The sequence below is a fragment of the Tamandua tetradactyla genome, chromosome X, assembly GCF_023851605.1.
Source record: "Tamandua tetradactyla isolate mTamTet1 chromosome X, mTamTet1.pri, whole genome shotgun sequence".
Lineage (NCBI taxonomy): Eukaryota > Metazoa > Chordata > Mammalia > Pilosa > Myrmecophagidae > Tamandua > Tamandua tetradactyla.
In genome coordinates, this window is record NC_135353.1 from 83,072,092 (window position 1) to 83,085,446 (window position 13,355).

Genomic DNA, 13,355 nt, shown 5'->3' on the forward strand with positions numbered 1-13,355 from the left:
GCACAGACATCCCTCCAAAGAAGATATATAAATGGCCAAAAAGCATGGGAAAAGATGTTTGACACCATTAGCTATCAGGCAAATACAAATTAAAACCGTAATGAGACACCATTTCATACCCATTAGAATGGCTGCTATTGATAAAATGGAAAATTAGAAGTGTTGAAGAGGATGTGGAGAAATAGGAACACTCATTCCTTTCTGGTGGCAATGCAAAATTGCACAGCCTCTATGCAAGACAGTTTGGAAGTTTCTCAGAAAGATAAATATAGAGCTAACATATCATCTGGCAATCCCACTACTACATATATTCCCCAAATAATTGAAAGCAGGCCTAATACAGATATTTGCACTGATGTTCATAGCAGTATTGCTCACAATTGCCAAAATATAAAAGAAACCCAAGTGTCAATCAACTGAAGAACAGTTAAGTAAAATGTGGTATATACATGCCATGGAATATTATTCAGCCATAAAAAAAATGAAGTCTGGATACATATGACAACATGGATGAACCTTGAAGATTTATGTTTAGTGAAATAATCCAGACACAAGGGGATAGATATTGTTTGATCTCACTGATTTGAGACAATTATCTTAAGCAAAATCATAGTTAAAATCTAGATTATAGGTTACCAGGGAACAGAATGGGCATAGCGAATGGGATGTTAAGGCTTAAATGTTCAGGTTTCCTATTTGGAATGATGGAAATGTTTTGGTAATGGCTGATGCTACTCATAGTTCAACACAGTAAATGTGATTAGCAGTACTGAAATATATATTTGAATAAACTTCAAGGGGAAATGTTAGATTGTATGTATGGTAACAGAGTAAATTTTTTAATCCATGGAATTGCATTAAACAGTGAATCCTATATAATCATATGGACTTTCAGTAACAGTACAACTATAAAAATGCGCTATTTTCAATTGTAAAAAATGTTCAACACCAATGTAAGCTGTTCATCTGGGGTGGTGTATGGGAATCCTGTATTTTACTCATGATTGTTATGTAAACCCACAACTTTTCTAACAAAGAAAAGAGAAACACAGAATTTTTCTCTTTGTCATATGTCCTTCTCCATTACAATGTATCCTAAGCATTGAGAACTACTTGATACATATTACATACCCAATAAACAGAAAAAAAATAGAGCAATACCCTTTTTAAGTCAGATACCAGTAGTCTCATCTGATTCAATTATTTGTTAACAAGTGAGCTTGCTAACAAATTCCAAATTGTCTGGCCTGAATTAAAAATGATGAGTTAACATGACTTAAAATTTAGCCTAAACAGATTTCAGATGTAGACTTCATCTGAAGAAAGTTAATATGGAAACAAACCATAAACCAAATAAGATCCATTTTTCAGAAAGAAAAGTTGAAGCACAGAAAGTTAAATTTGTTGCTCCCAGTCTCTTATTAGAAATGCTTTGTACTGGAAATTAAAAATGGTTGTATAGTCAGTCACTCAATATGCTGATATCCTTTGTGTATCATCTAGCCCTACTATTCAATGCACATACTGCAAAAGCAGCTTCCCACGAAAAATGTCATCAGTCTTATGATCATCAGTGACAAGAATTAGCACAGATATCAGCATTGCTCAAGCCATGCTAAGACACATTTAGAAGGACTCTGAAATTGTGTTTCAATATCAGAGCAATTTGTTGTTGTTTTTTAAATTAGAGACTTACTAAAATTAAATGGAATAATGAAGGTTTTATCTGAAAGTAAAAACAAAGATATATAAACAACAGGAATAATTTAAACATGATAACATTTGGTAGTTCTTCACAAATCTTAATCCAGCTAAGCAAATATTTTTGGGTATTTTTGCAATGTGTCATAGTCTCTTACTGAATGGACAAACAAAATCTACGTCTTGCTGTTATAGATTTGCTTTTTGCAGCTATGATTTAAATTGCTGAAAGTAAGAATGTATAATGGAAATGTTGGCATAACTTTAACTATAGAGATGCTAGCAGGTGACATTATATTTCATATTTGTAAATACAAATAGAGAAAATGTGTTTTATGTTTTAATAGTTCCTCCACTCCCCAAGTAATATCTGATGAAGTCTCAATACATAGGTTTGTTCAATGCTTGCAGAACTCTATTAGATTGAACTTTGAAGCTGTTCACCAAGAAGCACACTGGAAGTAAATTTCTGTTGAGATATAGATCAACATTGGTGTGAAATTTTTATCTTTATAACCTGGTATCTTATAGCTAATATTACACTGAAAACTGTCTTAAAAGATAGGTTTAGCTTTTAACACATTTGTAAATTACTTAGAAGATTTCATTGAGGTATTTCCTGGGAATAATGATTTTTTAATTAATAATGTTACTAATATAGCACATTTCAAAAAGAAACAAATGTAACTTGGCAACTATAATAAAAGTCTGTCACTATGCCTTAAAATGACCTCTGTCTATTAAAAATCTTCCTCTTCATTCTTTATGATAATTTCTAGTGGAAATGTACTTCTGATAGATTTGTAGAGTAGTTTTATCACAGGGAATTTGAAATAAATACATCACATTCAATCAAGTTTATTGAAAATAACTATATGAAATCAGATTCAAATTCTCTTCTGCATAAAATGGTTTCTGTGTACTTGGCAAGATTTAAATATGCCTGTGATCTAATGTCACTGCGTTTCAAAACAACATCCAATTGTGTGTGAAGATTTTGACTTTTTTTTAATGGTTGCATATTAAATAGATCAATCAGCAGTAAACATATTTCTTTAACAAGTTAAAAATAAAGCAATATTATTTAAGGAGAAGGTAATTGTATTTTCTATTTGCAATACTATTGTAACCAAGTAATATGTAAACAAAGTGTAAACCAAATAAGATTCATTTTGCAGAAAGAAAAGTTGAAGCACAGAAAGGTAATATTGCTGCTCCCAGACTCTTTTATTAGAAATGTTTTGTGCTGGAATTTAAAAATCATTGTGTAACCAGTCATTCAATACTTACAAGTACAATTTGGTGACCCTCTTGGATGAATGCTCAAGTCTCTGGAGCCTCAGCAGAGCAGATAGTCCAGGTAAATAAGCCTTTCATGGCCACTGGACTGAATTTAGTCTAGAGGTTTGGCAACTGGGAATTCTCTGCTCTGCCAGCACTTCAGAGACTTTTGGCACCTTAAGAAAGCTTCAAAGAGAGAAACCATTTCCAGTTTCATGTCCAAATATCTGACAGGGTGAGTGGGTCATTAGGGTAAAAGTGGACTGGGGACTAAATAGGCAGTTCAAGTCTCCTTGACCTGAGCCAGGGTCATACTTCCAGAATGATTTCCTTTGCTCTGATCTCTACACCCTCTGATTTTGGGCACCATACTATACAGGGTTTTAAGCCCTGACCTAAGACAACAATTAATTGGTGTCTGACTGAGTAAGTGGGTCATCAGAGTAAAAATGGATTGAGGAGTAAATAGGAGGTCTGAGTCCTCTTCATGCTTCCAGAACAATGCCCTTTGCTCTGACCTCTACTCCTTCTGATTTTGGGTACCATACTGTACAAGGTTTGAAGCCCTGACCTAATCCAACCATTAACTGATATTTAATGGAATTAAGCAGGCCTGTTTAAGTGTTAGCCTGTATGTTACCTAGGTATTGGTTTAATTGTTAAATTGGTGTGATAAGTTTTATATCTATTTAATTGCTAATTGATGTGTTTGGTGTGTGTTCTCCATTGGGTTTGTAGTCCTGGCCTAAATTTGTCTGACTATACTCCTAAAAAATTAGTAATTCAACAATTAATTGGTATTGAATTAAATTAAGTAGACCTGTTTAAATGCTATAAATTCTAGCCAGTATGTTACCTGGGTATAGTAAGAGTTGATGTTTGTTTGATTGCTAATCAGTGTATTAAGCATTTAATGCTTATTTGTTTGTTAGCTGACATTTTCAGTCTATTAATCAGTGTGTTCCTGCATTTATATTGGTAAAATGTTCCTAATTGGTTACTGATTATGGAAATTCTTTTAGAAAGGGAACCTTTGGGCTGTATTGAAAGTTGAAAATATTTTGATTATGAGTCTATAAAAAAAGGTTTTATTTCTGTAACATAATCTAGCCTCTATATGATTTAAAATGAAAATACTACCATTACAGTTAAAGTTTAAAGATATTACAGTTAGAGTTTTTTGTAAAAAGGTATAAATGGGATGAGATACATATTCAATCTTTTATTTGTCCCTCTCAAAAGTATTTCTGTTTCTTGTGTAACTAATTTTCTATTTGTGTGTCTTGGATTTTTCAGTGTATATTCTCATGCCTCCAGAAGGTACTAGCAAATTAATAAGAAAATTCTTAAAGAGTCCTATTTGAACTACTTAGAAATAATCAGATGGCTGATGTACACATGCACACACACACACACACACACACACACACACACTATATAAATGTAATCCTGAAGCACATATATATATGTACTCAGTTTTTTTTTTTAACTTTTTAGTCTGAAGAAAAAGACTAAAAAGAGAAAAAAACTCTCTGAAGGACAAGATTCAAATACCTTAGTTTGGTAATCACTGAGAACAAACAGGGACCTAAGAGAAAGAAACTGCTCTTAGAATTTCCTTAAGGCAGCAGAAAACTGTCAATGGACTGTGTGCTTGTTTGAAAGGATGTATGTACCTAAGAAAAGCCATGTTTTAATCAAAATCCCATTTCATAAAGGTAGAATAATCCCTGTTCAATGCTGTATGTTTGAAACTGTAATAAGATCATCTCCCTGGAGATGTGATTTAAACAAGAGGGTTGTTAAAGCTGGATTAGGTGACATGTCTCCACCTATTTAGGTGGGTCTTGATAAGTTTCTGGAGTCCTATAAAAGAGGAAACATTGTAGAGAAGAAAGAGATTCAGAGAGAACAGAGAATGCTGCAGCACCATGAAGCAGTGTCCACCAACCATTGACCTTTGAACATGAAGAAGGAAAATGCCTCCCGGGGAGCTTCATGAAACAGGAAGCCAGGTGAAGAAGCTAGCAGATGATGCCATGTTTGCCATGTGTCCTTTCAGATGAGAGAGAAACTCTGACTCTGTTCACCATGTGCCCTTCCACTTGAGAAAGAAACAGTGAACTTCATCAGCCTTCTTGAACCAAGGTATCTTTCCCTGAATGCCTTAGACTGGACATTTCTATAGACTTGTTTTAATTGGGACATTTTCTCAGCCTTAGAACCGTAAATTAGCAACTTATTAAATTTCCCATTTTAAAAGTCATTCTGTTTCTGGTATATTGCATTCTGACAGCTAGTAAACTAGAACAGATTTTGATACCAGAGAAGTGGGGTGCTGCTGCAGTTTGCAAATACCAAACATGTTGGAATGGCTTTTCAAATGAATAAAAGGAAGATTCTGGAAGAGTTGTGAGAAGCTTGATAGAGAAAGCCTAGTATGTTTTGAAGAGAGTGTTGGCAGAAATGTGGACTGCAAAGATACCTCTGACCAGGCTTTAGACAGAAATGAGGCACGTGTTATTGTAAACTGGAAGGAAGGTGATCCTTATTTTAAAATAGCAGATAATCTGGCAAAATTTATGAGTGGTTTTGGCTGGAAGGCTGATTTTAAAAGCCATGAAATTGGATATTTAGCAGAAGAGATCTCCAAATTAGATGTCAAAAGTGCAGCCTAGTTTCTCCTCACAGCTTATAGTGAAATGTGACAGGAAAGAGATAAGCTGATAACTGAACTCTTGTGTACAAAGAAACTAGAAACTGATATTCTGGAAAACTCTGGGCCCCCAGAAAGGGAGACGCCAGAGAATAGTGCCCTGCGAGAAGATTTAACCCAATGTGGAATCAGCCAGCCATTTCAGAGAAAGTCAGGATTGGACATGACATTATCCAGGAAGGACTTGTGGAAACTCCTTATGTCTGATGGGCATGATCCAAGGCTACTGCATAGGAAGCCAATGAGAGTGCTACCATATCTGCATAAACAGAGTCACTGCCAGTCTGGACTGGGGGTTTCAGAGAAGGGACACATTGGAGGAAAAAATAACTACAGAGGCAAAACCATGGATACTGAGGTCTGAAGTCAAGAAGCCTCAGGCCAGGAAAGCGGACACACCCAAGCCCAAGGAGAGGGTGAGTTTGCTCCAAAGGCAGAGGATGGGCCTTCTACCTTGTTGCAGTGGAAGAGTCATGCTGCCTCAGGCCTTGGAGGGGGTGAAGCACATTCCTTGGGGTTTGGGGAGAGCCTGGCTGCCACCACATGGAGGGGTTGAGTGTGTACCCTGAAGATGGCAGAGAGCCCTAGTGGAGTCCTGATGCGTGGAGAGGGTGGAGCCAAGAAAAAGGTGATCTCTCCAGTGTTCCCCAAGGTTGCATTCAAAAAGAGGCAGGCATCTGTATAGGCCTTTGAAAAAGGTGGGACTGCCACTTTCAAAAGCCCCGAGGATGAATGATTCTCAGACTTTGAAATCTAATAGACTTTGCTCTGCAGGTTTTCAAAATTGTATGGGTCCTTCCTTCTTATAGAAATGTATTTATGTATCCTATGAATGTTCCTCCTTTGTATGTTGGCAGCAGCTAACTTGTTTTGAGTTTTTATAGGTCCAGAGACAGAGGATAATTTTGCCTTAGAACAGACTATGCTTATAACTAACTTTGATAGGAGTTTGTACATTTCCAACTTTGTATTTCATGTGTATTGCTACTTAAATGGTTTAAGGATTTCTCATATTGTTATGAAATTAATATATTTTGTATATGGGGAAAACATGTTTTTTTTAAGGTCCAGAGGGTGGAATGTGCCAGTTTGAAAAGACGTATGTACCCTAGAAAAGCCACGTTTCAATCAAAATCCCATTTCATAAAGGTAGAATAATTCCTATTCAGGGCTTTATGTTTGAAACTGTAATCAGATCATCTCCCTGGAGATGTGATTTAATCAAGGGTGTTGTTTAGCTGGATTACGTGATGACATGTCTCCACCCATTTGGGTGGATCTTGATAAATTTCTGGAGTCCTATAAAAGAAGAAACATTTTGGAGAAGAAAGAGATTCAGAGAGAGCAGAGAATGCTGCAGCACCACAAAGCAGAGACCACCAGCCAGTGACCTTTGAAGATGAAGAAGTAAAATGCCTCCCAGGGAGCTTCATGGAACAGGAAGCCAGGAGAAGAAGCTAGCAGATGATGCCATGTTCGCCATGTGCCCTTTCAGATGAGAGAGAAACGCTGCATTTGCCATGTGCCCTTCCACTTGAGAAGGAAACCATGAACTTCATCAGCCTTCTTGAACCAAGGTATCTTTCCCTGGATGCCTTAGATTGGACATTTCTATAGAGTTGTTTTAATTGGGACATTTTCTCAGCCTTAGAACTGTAAACTAGCAGTTTATTAAATTTCGCATTTTAAAAGTCATTCTGTTGTGCCTGCCCATGTAAAAAAAAAAAAGTCATTCTGTTTCTGGTATATTGCATTCTGGCAGCTAGGAAACTAGAACAGACTGCCTCTGGAGAAACAGAAAACCTTTTCCAATTTTCCTGGTCATAGTTTTTGGTGAAATAGATCTAATAATTGAAAACAGTTAAAGAAGAAAATAAAATTCCATGGCCCTCATCTGAAACTGTCAAATCTAAACTCAACAAGCCTGATATCTTTCTGTCTGTGCAACCTATTCTGACCTAGAGCCCAACCACCTAAAGCAGTTGTGGGGTAGGACTAGGCACAGAAAGATATGGTGAGGTATGGCTTAGATTTCTTTCTACTAGGTCTGGAGATTAGAAATGATAAGCAAAAAATGCTATAGAATATGCTATGTTTTTAAATATTTTTCTGCAGTGGTAACTAGTAGTCAGATTATTATTAAAATATAAATAGCCTTGGGGTAGGACTAACTGAATAAAATCTAATTATCAAATTTCAATAAGTAAAATGAAAGATCTTTGAGAGATATGGAAAAGTTTTTCCTGTATTTAGGCCTGGGACAAATTAAACAATAGCAGTTTATTTTCTAGAACTTGATAATCAATGTATTTTTAAAATTGTTTGGTTTAATATATTATGAAAACAGAGAGATTTTTTTCAACCTCTGATAAAGGGAATTTTATGATAAATTTTGAATTGAACAAATGTGATTTTATTCTGCTTGGATATGTTCTTACTAAATCTATATAAGCTTACTGATAAAATAAGCTAGTATTCTGAATACATTATCAAAATTCCTCTGAAAGCAGCCTAACTAGATAGGTTAGGTTACATGAACTGAGCAATGTACCTGGCAATAAAACATATAAATAATAATAAAATTTAAAAATATGCTAATGCTTCAAATATACTCTATTTAAGAAATCAGTTAAGCTTAGTAAGAAATATAAATGAATTTTTTATATAACCCTGATTACCTGGATTTCAAAGAATTTGGCTTTTTGTTATTTGGCCATTTGTTAATTCAGTGTGTGAAAGAATTTGAATTTGTAGGGGCTTTGTTAATGTCAAACAGTATTTTATTGTTAGTAAATGTCGTCATGAGTAGAAAAGACATAAGTCTTAGCTTCCAAGAGTTTATATTCTAGTTATAATATACTTATACCAAGTCATAGTGTAAGATAGTCATAATGAAATAATTAAAAATCCTGGAAAAATTGAAAAGCAAATAGATAATGAATGTTCTAAGAAGTCCTCATAAAAGAGATGAAACTTGCAAGACCGTTAAATAAGAAAGTTGCATTTAAATAAACAGAACTCTGAACTAGTTTTTAGAAACTGTAATTTAATTTTGTAAAGTAACATATTCCTGGTACTATTTAGCATTTGGGAATAATGTTGAGAAAAAAATGAGGTTTTTCCAGATATAAACCCCTTAAATATAAACAAGCTTATTATATTTCAAACTTGGGGTTTTTCTGACCTCTGAAGGTAGTGATGAATTGGACTGAGAGAGTTTGTGTTCTGAGTATAAATTACGTAAATGCCTGGCTCTGTTCCAAACCCGAGCATACATTTCTTCCTTCTTCCATTAATTTTTTATCTCTGTCTCTTTCACCCTTCATGAATGCTATTATTGGAAGGAATTATGTAAGTTCAAAAGTTTTGTGTGTCATATTTTTTTAACAAAGAAAGCTTTTCTGTCAAACTGGGTATTCATACAGAACTAAAGTTTTTGGGTTTTTTTGTGTGTGTGCTGTATGGCGGGGTCACTTTTCATTATTTTTCCATGTGACTGTCCCATTATTGTAGAACCATTTGTTGAATTTTTGTTTGTTTGTCTTTTGTTTATTTTGCTTGTTTGTTTGCTTTTTGGGAAGTGCATGGAAGGCATTGAACCTGGGACTCCCACATGGCAGGTGAGAATTCCATCACTGAATTACCCTTGCATCCTCTAAAGTTAAGCTTTATCCCTTTTAAAATAACCTGGATTTTTAGTCTGCTCTTAATGTAAAGTTTTTGTTAAAATTTTTCTTAATCATCTGAGTACTCTGTCAAGAAACAAAGATTTTACTTAAGAATAATAGCCTTGTTAATGTTTATGTTGGCATTATCTTTTATTTTGGAAGACAAGTCTCCTCACTGTTAAGGGAAAAATTGTTACAAATAATTTGTTTTTTCATTTTGTATAAGTAACGTGCTAAAATAGTTTAACCTATTGCATAGGAGGGGTTTGGGAAGTATTACAGTGGTTAAAAGGGATTTAATATCTTGTTGCTGGTTAAAATTGTATGGGTCAAATATTATTCATATATTTTAGAGATTATATAAAATTTCTAAAAAAAATTTGCAGTGTTCTCACTGTCCATGTTATATGCTGAAACTAATCTGCATGATGTTAAGCAGTGGTACAGAGTTGTTAGTCATGGATTTAGTTATTCTTAGAAGGCTACAGATCATAGAAACAGCCAAATTGTCACTTGCACTGCTTTGCTCTAATATGTCTCTAAACATGTATGTGGCCAGCCATAGGTAAAATCTCCATCTGCAAGGTTAAGGAAAAAACCTTAAAAGAAAGGCAGGACAAATATATATATGCATATATATAATATTTTTTCTGTTAATTAACATAACTCTGGTAAATATGTAAGAGTGAAACAGAACAAAACCTCTGCTATGGTTTCTTAATACAAAACAACTGTCTAATATTTTTATTTCTGAAAGTAGCTTCATTTAAATTTGCTTATAAAAATTAAAACTCAGATTGTAAGTTTTAACTATCTTTAAATTCTGAAATGCTTCGCTCTTTATATAACCGATTAGTTCCTTGAAACTTTAAGTATCTGTATGACACCTGAGACTCAAATTTTGTTCTCCAGCTCTGAGAGTCAGCATAAATACATACAGCAGCTGTTTAAAAAACAGAAAGCAATCAAACTCCAATTAAATATGTGATGGGACTGATCTGGTTAAGGCTAAGGTAAATCAATATACAAGGTAAAGGAAATATCACCTGTATTTTAAAGCTTTAACTTTTGTGTGAAACAAAAAAAGTGTTTATATTGTCCAAAATTTACACTATCTAATTTAATCTGTCTAGTCTGTCAAACAACCTAATTCAGCTTTAGTTGATATAGAACCTATAATAAGAAACACAATCTTAATGTTCTATACAAGTTAATGTTATGCAATGATGAATTTCAAATATTTTGGGCAGAAAATGAAATAGCATTTGCAAAGTCCCTTGAGGGACTGAAAAAAAAATAGGTCTATAAGCTTCCAAACCTGGGGAATTTTGACATTTTCTTAAGCAAGAGGGGCTCCCAATTAATAAGCCAAGGCCTCAATTTTGAGGCTTGCCCTTATGAAACTTATTTCTGTAATAGTAAACTGAACTTACTTAGGATTAGTGCCTAAGAGCCATCTCCAGAAAATCTCTGCTATTTGTCAAATGTGGTCTCTAAGCTAAACTTTGAGCTTCCCCCAAACATGACACAAAATATCCAGGGGTATAATCCTGGCCCTGGCAGCATGAAACATAACTGGCCCTAGTATCATAGAAACTGGCCCTGGCATCACAGGACATAACTGGCCCTCACACTTTGAGACATAAATTCCGAGGTTGAGACTGGCCATGGCATCATGGATGAACTGACCAAAAGGGGTAAAGAAATTAAGTTTCAATGGCTAAGAGATTTCAAATCAGGAGGTCATTCTGGAGGTTGCTCTTATGCAAGTTTCAGTCAGATATTGCAAACTGCCACAATATGGCAAACCCCAACCAACAGTGTTCCCAGAAACCCTGAAAGATATCTTGTGCTCTATAAAATTTTACTTATTAAGTTTGTTTTTCAGAGACTTGAAACCTTCAGATTTTTTTCAATGCCAGAGAAGCTCTAAAACCAAGAGATATTAGACTCTCCAAGGATAACAGGCTTCATTGCTTTGCCCCCAATAACAATGTCCCTTTTCAGTCAAGATTCAGAAAGAATTTTCAAATGAAAGAAAGGAATTGTAACTGAGAAATTAGGATTTAAGGGATGATTTTGATTACTAAATCATATTCCTTTTTGCTTTTTGGGGTACTGGAGTAGAGAGGGGAATACTGAAATCCCTAATACAGCTGCCCTGATATCTGAAATGAGTGTAAAAGCCCTTATCGTGTGCCCTTCTGACTGTAAGAGCTGTTCTGCCCTTTATCTGGTCATTTTCTAATAGGTCAAAGGCCCTAATGCTAATGAAGTCAGCCATTAACTAGCCTCAGCCCCTGACACTTGAAAATCATATCAGCTAGCTTCTGCTATTGAAAAATAACTTGTCTTCCTTTCTTTTGGCTTATACCTTTAGTCCTGAAGTGACAGCTCTTCCTCCCCTCCTTTCAGCTTATATCCTCCTACTGAAATGATAATGATAACACTGTCTCCTCTACTTTGAACTTTCTATTTGAAATGACTTCATCTCATCTCCCCTTGCTAAAATTCTTAAAAACCTTAAACCCCCTAAACCCAGGATGGTAGATTTTGGGCTGCTAAGCCATCTGCTCTCCTACTACATGCCTAGTAATAAACTCTTTCTCTCTTTGAAACTTCGGTGTCTCAGGAATTGGTTATTGAGCATGTTGGGCAAAAGAATCCATGGTCTTTGTCCAGTAACACCATTATCATCACCACCAGTAAGGAAATGGTATATACTTTGAAAAGCCATTAACATGTGTCCATTGGGAATATTCTTTTATCATTTCACAGCAAGCATGACAATGTGATTACTTTAAGCTATGTTTTGTTTCTTAATAGAATTTCCCAATTTGTGGGTGAGTCACATCTACTTGATAGCCAACTAGTTTCAAAATCATGGGAAAATTACTCCATCTTTTAGATCATTTGTGATTTTTTTCTTAAAGACAACTCCAATTCCAAGTTTATACTTTGTCAAATATTTAAACAACAGGGCTTTTATTATCTAAGATAAACTAACCCATTTAGGGTCACTATCTTTACAGAAAGCACATGTCCACTTGACCATGGAAATATACATGGTGCAGAATAAAAATGATCAATTTTGCTTTTCCTTTCATATGTAGGTTGCGTTTTAAATTTTCTACAATGTTTTATAAACTTTCATGGTGCAGAATAAAAATGATCAATTTTGCTTTTCCTTTCATATGTAGGTTGTGTTTTAAATTTTCTACAATGTTTTATAAACTTTCATGGTGCAGAATAAAAATGATCAATTTTGCTTTTCTTTTCATATGTAGGTTGCGTTTTAAATTTTCTACAATGTTTTATAAACTTTTAAAACTGGAAATTAATTTTAAAATAGAACAAGTATGTCCAAAATTTTAATATCCTCTGCCCTCACTTCTCTCACACTCATGTCCATTTTGTTAAAGTCACATCAATATTTCAAGGCCCATTTCAATCCATCAGTAGTAAAGGAAATGTACTCCTTTACTGATCTCTGAACCCTCTCTTCTCCAAGCTGGATATGAATTTTCTTTCTCTGAACTCATACAATATTTTGTAATTATCTTGTATCCATGAAATTCTGTTTGTTACTACAAATTAAATGGACACTTGCTTTTCTACAATTTATTCTGTGAGCTTCTGGAAGTCAGGTTCCATGCCTTATTTATCTATGTGTCTCAAGTATTTCTTAATACAGTGGCATGTATATGTCAAAGGTATAATGTTTGTTAAAGTAATGAAGGAACAAAGGAACAAATTAATGGGTTATCATAAATAATTATAATGTTAGTTTCCTTGTATATCATTATATTAACACCTAACCAAAATAAAACATTATTCAAAGGTTTAGTTTACATGATGCTTAAAGATGGAACAGGGGAGGTGTGTGCCAAATTACTAGGAAACATAGGGAAGGATCATAGACTGTCCTTTGGATTTCATTTGTTCCAATTGTCACAAACTTTTGAAAAACAGTATTCTGATGGTAATGA

The 13,355-nt window shown here is 34.6% G+C and overlaps 1 protein-coding gene across 5 annotated transcripts in view; it reads right to left on the reverse strand.

Annotated features, from left to right (window-relative positions):
- Positions 1–13,355, reverse strand: part of DACH2 (dachshund family transcription factor 2) — a 782,542-nt gene that overhangs the window by 200,931 nt on the left and 568,256 nt on the right. The window lies entirely within an intron of this gene.